This window comes from Brachyhypopomus gauderio, unplaced genomic scaffold (assembly GCF_052324685.1).
Source record: "Brachyhypopomus gauderio isolate BG-103 unplaced genomic scaffold, BGAUD_0.2 sc163, whole genome shotgun sequence".
NCBI lineage: Eukaryota > Metazoa > Chordata > Actinopteri > Gymnotiformes > Hypopomidae > Brachyhypopomus > Brachyhypopomus gauderio.
Window position 1 is genome coordinate 131,303 of NW_027506984.1, and position 14,050 is coordinate 145,352.

The window sequence follows — 14,050 nt, forward strand, 5'->3', positions numbered from 1 at the left end:
TCTTCCAAAATGTTTTCTTACTACCAAAATGATACCCAGCTGAATAACCACCAGCCGTAAACCACTGCGTCGTTAAAGAATCGTCATGTTCCCAATCAAACTTTCACTTGGTTACACATCTTCTTTGCTTTGCTCTTTCCTCCCATTACTCTAGGTGGCACTTATCGCCACAGAGCAGAAAAAACCAGCTGGGGCAGGACCAGGACAGCAACCGACACACTGACACCCAAGCTGCCCCCTGTTGGGGAAGACTTAGTAAACTGGTTGGTGGTTTGCCACACTGTGGTGTTCGCCGTATCCGTGATGTTGAAAGTGGAGGAACTGGTGGGATTTATAGACTCGGTTGTGGATCCGGTTGTCATAGTTGTAGCAGCTGTAGAGCTCTGTGTCGATACCTGAATCAGACACACAAAAAAGGCCATTACAAGTTACATTTTGCGGCTTCACTTTTAAGCTAAGCTCCGTTTAACTTAACGTTTCATTCCATCACAGAGCTTTGGAAGCTCCTCTCTGTCTCCATTATCTCTAAAATGTGGCTAATGGCGTATGTACCCAAAAAAAGTCCTTTTAAATCATGTGGTTACATATTCTTATCAGCCTTAGATTAATTCATCAGAGCCATGCAAATTATGTAGTTTTAACAGTAAACACCAGTCACGCTGCATGGATGAACAGAATCTGTTCACTTGTACAGACTCCATGTCAGATGAAAGTCGTGAAAGTGCTGAGCAACATACACAATAGAACAAAATGAAAGATATACAGCATGTGGTTTATTATTTGGTAAATTTTTCTACCAACCATATTTGGTTTTACTCAAACATTTTGGAGAAGAAAAGACTTTTTGGTTAGTTTTGTGACATTTTCCTGAAGGCAAAAAATTATGATTATTAAATTATGAATTGATGTTACTGAGCTATAGATCACACTACCAACTGGTTAGTGTTGTTTAAAGTTGTTGCCTATCAACACAAAAATAAAAAAATCATTCAAAATATTAAATGTGTTTTTGTTTAAATACGTATATAAAACACAAGTTTACATTACGGTTTTTGTAGCTGTTGCTGTTTTGTAGTCTTACTGATGTATATCCATTTCCTCAAGTTTGTTTTCGATTTAAGAGGTGTTACTTCATGATTTTCCTTCTCTCACCCTTTACCAAAATTGTCTCGCACTATTCCCTGAGTCGGCTTTCCCAGAACCCACCTGTGCCATTTCTTGTGCCAGAAAGGCCGTGACCCACAGCACCACGACCAGAATCCCCATGATGAAGAGGGAAGAAAGAAGAGTCTGGATCTGCTCTGGGCGTACGCCGCTGACTGGCTGTGTGTGTGAGAGAGTGAGGCCGTGCCTACCAGGAGGAACTGGTTGATTTGATCTGGTCAGCAATTACCTGAGGCTTCGCTTTTATAGTTCGCACCGCCACCCCCTCTGTCCAGCACCTGAGAGGCGATGCTGAAACAGCACAGACGTGACGTTGGAGTATAGGGGATCTGTGTTTTTATAAGATCGGTGCCACTTGAAATTGTGGATTGGAAATGCAACAATGAAGAATTCTCCAAGGAGTTAGGGATTTAAGGACTTATGACAGATAATTAGGGATTAGGTGAATTTTCTAGGTCAAAGTTATATCATTTTACAAACAGCTTTACAGAAACCATGTTAAATGAGAATTAAAAAACAAGAAGCCATTAAAAAATTACAAAAATGCAACTGTTGTAAACGATGTTTTACACAGTAAACAAAAGTTTTATTCTTAAAAATGATTTAAAAAAAATTTCAAGGCAGAGAATTGTAGAACTTTGAATGAAATCAGACCTCTATGTTTCTGCAATGACTAGCAGATTTTTGTCTGCTGATACAACATTCTGAGGTTCAGAAACACATCTAAGGATGATTTTGTTCTTTAAGAGTTGATGTAACGTGACCCGTCATTACGGTGCATGTGAGGATTCTGGCAACAGCGTTCTGACCACATGGCTGTAACGTGGCTCTTGGGCAGGCCCAGAAAAGGGCATGTTACATTAATCCAGCTTCACTGACGCAAAACCCTATATATATTTTTCAGTGTCAGCAGTGGAAAGAATGTTGCTAACCCTAGAGATATTATAGAGGTGATGTGTAGTTTTGCCGACGTTACTGTTGCAGTTCTTAAAACTGAGGTCACTGTTTAAATTAACTCCTGGATTCGTCATGTGCGTTTTGCCTTCACAGACAACAAGTCTAAATAATTGAACACATTTCTTCACTGTGCTGAATCTGAAGTCACCTAGAGCTTCTGTCTAAGTAATCGATCAGATACATTTCAGAGAGATTCTTCATGATCATGGGTGCTTTTTTCTAAGCATTCATGTGCTGTCCTTTACAATTATGGGACCTAACCTTACCCCCAAACCTAAACCCAACCCTAATCCCCTAAACCTACCCCCAAACCTAAACCCAATCCTAACCCACTAACCCTACCCCAAACCTAAACCCATACCTGTCAAGTTTTGTATTAAAAAATACGGGACATTTCCCGTATATGACGTCATCACCTAATTTGCATAATCAGTTATTTGCATATAGCTGCAATCGAGGCTGTAGGAGAGACGAAAACATCTTTGGAGTGCCAAAAAGTGAAGAAAAAAACACCCCAAATATGTTTTGAACTACAAATGAATTAAAAAATAAAAATGTTCTAGTGGTATTTCTAGCTACAAATGGGGACATCTCCTGGGCATATTTCTGTGCCTTTAGCCCGCGTTTGTGCTTGGCAGATTGTTCGTGCTGACGGACATCGTTCCTTCCCCCATGAGAGACACTAAAATCACAGCTAGAAATCTTACAGAATGAGTAGCTATGCCCCTTCATGCTCCTCTTTAGGAAAGTAAATTTCCTGTCTCATTCGTCATTGTACTTACACATACGCTTAGCTTTTTTGGCAGGACTATCTTCTCTCGTTAAATCCATCTCTGATTTGTTGTTCCAGGTTTGCTCCCACTGTCGACACTAAACTCGCGAGTTTTCAATTTTTATTTATTGTTATGTGCCGTTCTCGCGAGGCTAGTGACAGAATTCTGTTTGGAGCGACACATGAATGCTTTAAAAAAATAATAATTGAAAACTGAAAATACGGGACAAATACGGGAAAATAAAAATACGGGATGACGCCGGGACAGAGCGGTAAAATACGGAACTGTCCCGGCCAAAACGGGACACTTGACAGGTATGCCTAAATCCAACCCTAATCCTAACCCTACCCCCAAACCTAACCCTAACCCTAACACCAACCCCAATCCTAACCCTGCCCCAAACCTAAACCCAACCCTAATCCTAACCCTACCCCCATACCTATCTCAAATTCTAATCCTAACCCTTGACTCCAGATGAGTAGTATTAGTAAGAATGAAGCAAGTATCATAAATGTACTATTCTACTTAATCAAATGACATAGTGACTTCAAACGTATTGTACTGTCATAACACACTATGACAATAAACTTTATCTACTCAGTTGCTCCAAAGTGTCTGACAGGATTCCTGCTGTTGTACATCTGGGGCAGTCATGGTCCTGTGGCAGGGAACTGGTCTTGCGACTGGAGGGTCGTGGGTTTGATTCCCAGACCTGAGGCCATGACTGAGGTGCCCTTGAGCAAGGCACCTAACCCCAATTGCTCCCCGGGCTAGGGCTAGGGCTGCCCACCACTCTGGGCACGTGTGCACCACAGCCCCCTAGTAATACCATGTGTGTGTGTGTGTGTGTGTGTGTGTGTGTGTTCTAATTGCACAGATGTGTGTGTTTTAATTGCATGGAGGACAAATTTCAGATGCGGTGAAAAATCACAATTGACAAATATGACATTTCATTTCAAATGTTTGATTTGTTTCTTTACAAAACCATTTTTTTGTATGTCATAACTAATGTATGTCATTTTTAATCTGATTCATACATTTTACACATACATTTTGAAACTTTATTATTAGTAGTATTTGGTATAATTAAAAACCTAAAGTGAAACTGTATTTTATGTAAATAAGTATTTTATGAACTTTAAGAACTGAATGGATCTGAACTAGGAGAGCTGTGAGGAGATTAGCTGTGACATCATCAGTGCAGGTGACCTGGCACACGCACACACACACATGCACACACACACACACACACACACACACACACACACACACACACACACACACACACACACACACACACACACACACACACAGAGCTCTTTGATCAGCCCAGCATCCAAGATTTGCATTGGCACAGTGAGTAGAGGCCAGAGTGCATCTCTGCATAACGTCTCACATCTGCTAACTCCAGCCAGTTCTTTACCTGTGTGTGTCCCGCTGTGTGTCCCGCTGTGTGTCCCGCTGTGTGTCCCACTGTGTGTCCCACTGTCTGTCCCGCTGTGTGTCCCACTGTCTGTCCCACTGTGTGTCCGGCTGTGTGTCCCACTGTCTGTCCCGCTGTGTGTCCTGTTGACATTTATTTCCATTTTCAAACATTCAATTACATACATATAGATGAAGACACACATATCCTCATAGCACTGCTCATATGCCTAAATACACAGACACAAGAACAGTGTATGGCCAAATAAACTGTAGCTAGTAGTAGTATTGGAGTTAATTTTTCAACCACACCACCTGCTAAAAGGCACATTAAAACACCTTTTTCGTGAAACGACTGTCCTGCGTGATCTGTCTCTGCAGCCTCTGTTAGGGAAGCGTGCGGGTGCACCCACATCTCAGACCTGCCGCGCTAGACCACGGCAGCTCAAACCCTCATCTGGCACCGCGTCGCTGCCTGCATGGTTCCGACCTGCCTCGACAACAACAACGCGAGGACCGTGTGCCGGTGTGGCGTCATGAGATGGGTTGCCGTGGCAGCTGCACAACGAGCGTAAGATCGCGGCGTGCCAAGCGGCGGCAGGTGCTGGTGTAAACACGGCGTCACTGGACTGTGGAACAGTGGAAACGTTCTCTGGATCGATGAATCATGCATCACTGCTTGGCTGTCTGATTGACCGATCTTGGTCGGGCAGATGCCAGGAGAGGTTTACCTACCAGAAGGAACCATGCCAACAGTTAACAGTTTGGTGGGGGGGTGGAGATAATGGTTTGTGCCACTTTTTCAGGGTTTGGGGTGGGCCCGTAAGTTCCTGTGAAGGGCAGAGCTAATACCACAGTATAACGAGAAATTCTAGACACTGATGTTGATCCACGTTTGGGGAAGAAAAACACAGGTTTGTTCTGATGAATGCTCTTCCTGTGCAGGGTAAGGTGACAGCAATTCTAAGGTCACAGGTTTGAGCCCAAGGAGAAAGAATAATTGTGATGCTCATAAATATGCAACCTACTCTGTCTACCCAATGCTGTAAATGTGGTCACCAGCAATGAATCATTGAAGACAGCGGAGTAAATAGGGAGCCGTGATACTGTTCTGTCCTTTTACTGCAACAGTAGATCATCTGTGCTGCTTTTGCATACAGTTGAAACAACTTCAGTAGCAATCACATGCAAATACCAACATGCAAATAGTGAATGCTTCCCAAAAGGCTAAAGGTACACAGTACGTTTGTTCTTGTTCACGTGTTGGTTATTATGGTCATCAGCCTAAATGTTGCTCCCCTTGGCTCCAATCAACATTTGCCAAACTGACAGAATTACTGGATACATAATAATTATAATCATATTACGATTGTATTTAGCCCAGTTGTGGTGTCCAAACAAATGTCCACTTATGAAATGAGAAGCTCAAAGCAGGATGCAGAAATCCCATTGACAGGGCTGATGGAATGTGAGTCCGAAGACAAACTGTTATCCTAACTCGAACAGAAACCGAACCTAGAGACTCATAACACAGCTGAACATGACAAGTGTTAATGGAGAATTTACACCTGTGAGCAAAGATGAGCCAGTGGCACTGACAATGACTAATACTCAGGACTAGAAAACACGAAGGTGTAAATACACAACGCTAACGAACGGAGATACCATAACAACGATGTAGAAATTACACCAGTAATTACATATAATCGACAATATGTAATGACTTGTGATCATACAGAATGTCTTTTTTTTTATCTTGCAAATAGAGCTCAAAGCTCCAGTCTTACTTCTATTTCACCATCTCCTTATCTCTCTATCTCTCTCCCTCTCCCTTTCTCTCTCATCATCTCTCACACACACTCAACACAGGAAACATCACAATGTAGTGTAGGTACAGGAAGAGAATTAGTTCTGACAGATGAATCAGATAGTCTGGACAATCACACCATAGGTTCTGGTAGTGAACCACCTGTTTTTCTCATCTACAGTGAGATCAGACATGGCAGGCCAACTCATTGTTAAAATTGTCTGAGTTTCGATTCTATTTTGCTTCTTATTCATCTAGTTCAGCTGCGTCTACAGCGAGAAACGATCAGTGTCATATCCTCCCAGTTTTATGAGTTCTCCCCTAGCTCTTCGGTCATAAACGTCTTATTACTGGAAAAGTGTGCCCAGTAGCAGAGCTGATAGCCAAAGAACAGGGGCTGTAAAACAGTGCACTTTGGAATTCATTATCATTTTTATTACGCATTGATTTCTAGCTACACCTATACAGGCACCGTTAAAGATGTATTTATAGCCAACGCCTGTGTCTCAAAACAATCTCTTTACACATTCTCTTTAAACGCATAGTCTCTCACACGCTCTGTCTCTCTATCACTTTCCTGCATTGCCTGAGAAACAAATGAGACTATATAAGTATAAAGGCTTGACTGCCCACCATAATTATAATATACTTTATCACATACTGTAATTATAATACTGTAACGTATTATACTCAGTAGGTCCTAAAGAGCTCCACTGATCTTTAGCGAGAGCTCTTTTCCTCTCGCCCTTTACCTGTCGCATATTTCATGATACATGGAGGGCTTTGAGACCATGATGTCTGTTAACACAGTCTGGAAATGCCAGGCTGTGAAGCCCCTTTTTTTTCATGGAGCTTTCAGTCCATTTTCTAGGTTCCTTGTCCACAATAAACCATCAAAACGATGGTGAAGGTGAATGGTGAGCACGCAGGGGTGTCACTGCATGCTCACAAGTAACACACTTCTATGTCATCTTCACCAGGATACGTTGTTTACGTAGGCTATCAGCCAATGTTTAGAGAAACTGGTGAGTTTCATTCAGACAGGCAGTTTCAGTGTTTGGATAAATAATGTCAAGCGGATAAACTGGAAATGACTATTACAATCTCCTGCAGTAAACTGCAGTTTTACCATTTCAGAACTATGAAAGTAACCATGGTGGAACAGGCCAATGAAAGAACACATGAAATCACTTTGAAGGTTAGCCATGCTAGCATGGACCAGACACACTGTAAAAACAGATTTCGTCAAACAAATGGCACCCATTTTTGTTTGTTTGTTTATTAATATTATTACTGTGTACAATTGCCTGTTATTACTTTATTGAGCCTTTTTCCTATAATTAGGCCTACACAAGACATCCCACCCTGCAGAAACTCATTTCCGGGAAGTAGCAGATATCTTCCTCTCTTTCTTGCTCGTTGTCACGTAGGGCAACGCCCCCTCTCGTAGCTGTCACTCTGGGTTCCCTCATGTCCGTGTTCCCTGCCTGTTTGTCCCGCCCTGCTCGTTGGTTTTGATTCCTCGTTTGTTACCACACCCCTGTGTCATCGTCATCACCTGCCCCTTGTTTAATGTCTGTGCATATAAGCCCCTGAGTCTCCCTTGTCCTTCGTCCGGTATTTTGAATTTGAGTTGTGATCGTGTCTGTTTCTTCGCTGTTCTCTGTACCTGACCGTATTCGTGTTTCCCCTGTTACCCGTGCTCCCTGTCTTTGTAATGCCTGTCTTTGCTTGTTTCACGGACTGCCCTCCTGCTATCGACCCTGCCTGGCTATCTGACGATGATTACGGTATTCCCCTGAATAAATCTCGCTCTTCTCAGCACTTGTGTCCGTCCTCTCGCTCCGTGGCGCGAGCCACGTTACATAATACCGGACCCGTCAAGGACACAGCGAGAGAGCGAGACTCTGGTGAGTTCAAACACTGTGAATGGATGTCGGCTGGTTTAATCCGGTTCGACTCTCCGGTATTTCGGTGCGAACAAACCAGAGACAGGAATACCCCTGGCGCTGCGGGTACAAGGAAGTCTCGTCGCCGACCAAAGAAAGTGCAGTCTCTTTCTACTGGCTTTCGCGACGAGACTCCATCTGAGCGCTGTGTGTCTGCCCGGTTTTGCGAACACGACGGGGAAAAAACCCCTGTAGTGCAAGCAGCGGGCAGACGGTCTGAGCGCACAGACAAGTTTTCGCTTAACCCTCGGTTGACTCTCTCTGACCACCGCGAGCTCCCGGCGCCTCAAGGGAGGCGGAGCCGCAGCAGAGAGAGCAACCGAGGAGCTTCTGTGTCTGTGTGTTCTGCCAGGCTCGACCCGGACCCTGAGGAGGAGGACCCACCGCCTCTGATCCTGCCGGCTACTCTACATGACACCCCCAAGTATTTTTTGGGGGGGAGTACAAGCCACGTCGGCTTGGCGGCTCCGCCCCCCAATGACGTCAGTATGGCGGCTCCGCCCCTGATGACATCAGTATGGCGGCTCCAGCCCCCGATGACGTCAGTATGACGGCCACGCCCCCCGAGGACGTTGGCATGGCGGCCACGCCCCCCGATGACGTCAATATGGCGGTTCCGCCCCCTGAGGACGTCAGCCCGGTGGTTCCGCCCCCTGAGGAAGTCAGCCCGGTGGTTCCGCCCCCCGAGGGTGTCTCATCCATGCCGGTTCCTGTACCCGCGACCCAGGAGGGGTCGTCCACGCCAGTTCCTGTTCCCGCTGCCCGTCGGCAGTCCACGCCGGTTCCTGTCCCTGCGACCCAGGAGAGGTCGTCCACGCCGGTTCCTGTCCCTGCGACCCAGGAGAGGTCGTCCACGCCAGTTCCTGTCCCTGCGACCCAGGAGAGGTCGTCCACGCCGGTTCCTGTCCCCGCGACCCAGGAGAGGTCGTCCACGCCGGCTCCTGTTCCCGCTGCCCGCCGGCGGACCCTGCCTGTTCCCGCTGCCCGCCAGCAGACCCTGCCTGTTCCCGCTGCCCGCCAGCGGACCCTGCCTGTTCCCGCTGCACGCCAGCGGACCCTGCCTGTTCCCGCTGCCTGTCTGCCGGCTCCTGTTCCCGCTGCCTGTCTGCCGACTCCTGTTCCCGCTGCCTGTCTGCCGGCTCCTGTTCCCGCTGGCCGCCGCCCGGCCGCGCCTGTGCCCGCTGGCCGCCGCCCGGCCGCGCCTGTGCCCGCTGCCTGCCGCCCGGCCGCGCCTGTCGCACCAGAGACTGTGCTGCCCACGTGTGGGCTTGGACTCAGTGTGTTGTCTGCTCCGCCCCGTGTTCCTGCCTCTATGCCTGTGTCCCCCTTGCTCCCGTGTTCCGTCCCTGGCTTTGTTTTAGTTCCTGTCCCCGTGGTTGTGTCTGTTCGTGTCCATGTTCCTGTGTCTGTTCCCGGTGGTGTCGTCTCCGTCCCTGTCCCCATGTCTGTTCCCCAAGTCTTCACTCACCTTGTTCCTGTCCCTGTCTCGGTTGTCTATAACGTCTTCGCCTCAGTGTTTACCTCTGCCCTGTCCCCTGGCCCCGCTCCAGTGTCTGTCCCCGGTCCTGTCCTGTCCAGCCCTGCTCTTGTGCCTCGCCCTGGCCCTATCCGGTCTCCCTGTGTCCCGTGTCATGCCGTGTCCCGGCCCAGCTCTTGGCCTGCCGTGTCCCGGGTCCCTCGTCCTATTTTGTCTGGTCCTGTCCCTCCGGTCTGTCCTCTGTCCGCTGTCCCTGTCCTGTCTGCCCTTGCGTGCCCCGGAGTGGCACGCTTTGAGGGGGGGTTCTGTCACGTAGGGCAACGCCCCCTCTCGTAGCTGTCACTCTGGGTTCCCTCATGTCCGTGTTCCCTGCCTGTTTGTCCCGCCCTGCTCGTTGGTTTTGATTCCTCATTTGTTACCACACCCCTGTGTCATTGTCATCACCTGCCCCTTGTTTAATGTCTGTGCATATAAGCCCCTGAGTCTCCCTTGTCCTTCGTCCGGTATTTTGAATTTGAGTTGTGATCGTGTCTGTTTCTTCGCTGTTCTCTGTACCTGACCGTATTCGTGTTTCCCCTGTTACCCGTGCTCCCTGTCTTTGTAATGCCTGTCTTTGCTTGTTTCACGGACTGCCCTCCTGCTATCGACCCTGCCTGGCTATCTGACGATGATTACGGTATTCCCCTGAATAAATCTCGCTCTTCTCAGCACTTGTGTCTGTCCTCTCGCTCCATCGGGAATCCTCCCGAATCTCCCGATTAGCCACTCCGGCTCTGTTGTGTTGCATAATAGTCATACTCAAGGCAAACGCTTTCCTTCATAGTTAGCTGTACTGCTGACATTTATCTAGCCACATTTATATTCTATTGTGGTTTTCATTATGCTGAGGGGCAAAATACACAACCCCACAATCTCAACTATCCACAATTTTGTCCTTTCTTAAACAGTTTGTGTTCAATTTAACCTGCTTTTGGTCTTCTTTCTGCCTCAGGTTTAGGTGAATCATGATGTGTGAGTAGAAAGGGCCTTTTCAATACCACAAACTCACAGCTTGATGTTGTTTGAGAAGCACATGTTTCATGGCAAAAAGGAATATGCCACTGTCTATTAAAACACATTTTTAGGGTTACATATTTTTAGGGTTACACATTAGGATACCATAATATATACATGAATAATGCAATATGCTTAGAACCTTTCAGACTACTGGGACATTACGGATGTTGTTGGATGTTTGCGTAATAGTAATCTCTCCCATGCACTTCTGATGTTAGCCACACACACAAGTGATCACGCATATCATTTGCCATTAGCTTATCTCTAATGACAATGTGTTAGAGGAGAGTTATAAATAAAATGTAGTATCAGCATGGTGATTGCACACAGTGCTGTAAAATGCACTCTCGTGTCTCTGCTGATAATTTAGTTCACTGATGAATTTTTGGCGACTCAAAAGTGTATCAGATAATCTCAACTATGTGACATTGGAGCTGCAAAAGATGGTGCCTGTATTTCTTAGCCTGTGGGAACACTATGCAGATTGGTCACACAAACACATGAAGGTGACATTGAGTGGTTGTGTGTGTGTGTGTGTGTGTGTGTGTGTGTGTGTGTGTGTGTGTGTGTGTGAGAGAGAGAGAGAGAGAGAAAGCCAAAGCACATGTGGGTATGTGTCTATGTCTATGTGTAAGCTTTTTCCAACACACAGAACAAATGTGTGTGTGTGTGTGTGTGTGTGTGTGTGTGTGTGTGTGTGTGTGTGTGTGTGTGTGTGTGTGTGTGTGTGTGTGTTGCTTGCATGCATCCATGTTTCAGTGGCTCTATACAGAATAGATTTCTCATATGTTGGGTTTGCTGCATAACAGTAAAGCACATTAGATTAACTACTTGTGCAATCCCTAACTGGAATTAACCTTATCAGGAGCCTGAACAATCGCTACATATTATTACGGCTGGAGTGTGTGACCTTTAGAAGAATTTAGGGGAAACCCCTGCAGCGTTTCCTGTTCCCAAGGACATATGAGGAAAGTAAAGAGCTAATTAATTAGAACAAATTCTAATTCTAATTCTAATCTAGAACAAACTAGTATGGTCCATAAGTCAGTGCTGTGTGACACGTATTACCTGAACAATAGACAGATTAACATCTGTAATAGCACCTGAGTCTGCTGGAGAAGTTGAGACGTGTTGATTTAGTGCTCTCTGAGGTGTGGATTTTTGATGTAGGAATGCAACGTTGGTTTTACAGTTTTTTGACGACTGCTAATGTGCGTTTGTCCAATCTGTAGTCACATTTCCAAAACTCTAAACACATTGAACACAACATCAGTCTTCAGTGGCTATACTATTAGTTCAATTCATGTCGTTTTTGCACAAAATGCAGTCATTTTACATGTTTCTATAATGCTTACATTTTCTATACACACAAGGTTATCCAATAATAAAATTCTGGATCGTTTTTGCCTTATTTACAATTGCTTGCACACAGCATGTCAAAAATGAAAACCTAAGGTTCAAAACCTTAAATACTGTATAAAATGCAAAGTTCTGCAAAAACAAAGGCAGCTGAAAAGCTATTACTATAATACATATTTTTTGCACATATAGATCAAATAAATAAAATGAAGTACAGTAATGTACCGGGTCAGAGAGGAGCAAATATAACAATTTGTCCTGCAATCTCAAGTGCTGGTTTGGTCCTTCACAAATGCCAGATTGGTCCCTATAACAGAGACCTCCTTCTTTCGTTTTTGAATGAACTCTACCAACAACTGGTTCCAGAAGCAGAAAGGGAACAGGTGGGAGGAAACACGAGGACATTTGTGATGGGACAGTGTAGCATTTTGTCATTCTCATGTCATCACAAACTGGTTTATAGACCATCCAAGAATGATGTCCCTTTTCCTCCCGCCCATCTCGCCTTTCCTCAACCCCACTAAGGAACTTTTTTCAGTCTGGAGGTGGAAGGTGTATGATCATCGGCCCCATGACCAAATGTCCCTCATGGATGCAATGGATCCCGGCTGCAGAGACATTTCATCTGACGACTGCCAGGGGTGAATAAGGCATACCAAGCTTTTCTATCCCAGGTGCATGGCAAGGGCCAACATCAGATGTGCTGTGGATGAAAACATGTGGCCAACTGCTGAAGACCATTTAGATTACATGTAACAAGAATTTTCAGTTTTGTATTCGTTTTTTTTTCCTTGTGTGGCTTTTTTTGTATATGTGTATTTTTACACATATGGGACCATGGCTGCAAAAAATGGTGCCTGTGTGTGTGTGTGTGTGTGTGTGTGTGTGTGTGTGTGTGTGTGTGTGTGTGTGTGTGTGTGTGTGTGTGTGTGTGTGTGTGTTTACAACTATGGTAATTATTTTTTGGGTTAGGCCACAATTTACAGTAATGTCCCTAATACAGTAAAATATACCTTTTACTGCAAAACTGTTACTGACTCCTTTTTTGTCTAATCTACATTCCATATAGTACCTAACAGTAAATATCACTCATTGTGTAGTCAGTATGTTGCCAAAAATGCACACATTTGAAAAAAAGTCCAAATGAAGCAGATTACAGTAAAAAAAATTTACTGACTAAGAAAACAACAAATGTTACTGTAAAATGTTTGTTGTTTGCTGGGAGATAGTAAAATATTACATGTAATACTGTTTCTGTATTGCCATCAAATGTTACTTTTTTTACAGTGATTGTGCAGTGATTGACTATGTTCATCTCGAATAGAGAATCTGTGCTAGTGTTTGAAAGAATGATTGGATACTGAACCAGGTTTGCTGTGTTTTAACAAAGTTGGTGTATAAACAGAAAACTTTGTTTGCAATGTGAAATGCAGAGTTGTTATTTAGTTAAGAAAATGCGCTTTTGAACACAATATTAACTATTTGGCTATTTGTGTGAGGTCAATGTGTTGCTGTGTTTAGAGTTTTGACAATGTATCACAAGTATTGGGAAACGCATGTTAGCAGTCGTCAAAAACTGTAATATATGAAGTCTGTAAATTCAAGTTGTAAAAGTACAAATTGTAGCATTGATTCCGAGTCTCATGATGCTCGATTGATTGCTCCTGAGTATGTGGATGTCATAAGTGACCTATGTTAACTGTTTACACTGCACTACTATTACAGTTTTTGACGAAAAGGTTTTGAACCTTAGGTTTTCATTTTTGACATGCTGTGTGCAAGCAATTGTAAACAAGGCAAAAATGATCCAGAATTTTGTTATTGGATAACCTTGTGTGTATAGAAAATTTAAGCATTATAAAAACATGTAAAATGACTGCATTTTGTGCCATAACAACATGAATTGAACTAATTGTACAGCCACTGAAGACTGATGTTGTGTTTGATGTGTTTAGAGTTTTGAAAATGTGACTAGATTGGACAAACACAGTCGTCAAAAACTTTAAACAAAACCTTGTAACACACCACATTTTTGCACAACTGTGCAGTACCAATAACTGCAATATTTGGTAAATAATTGTACATT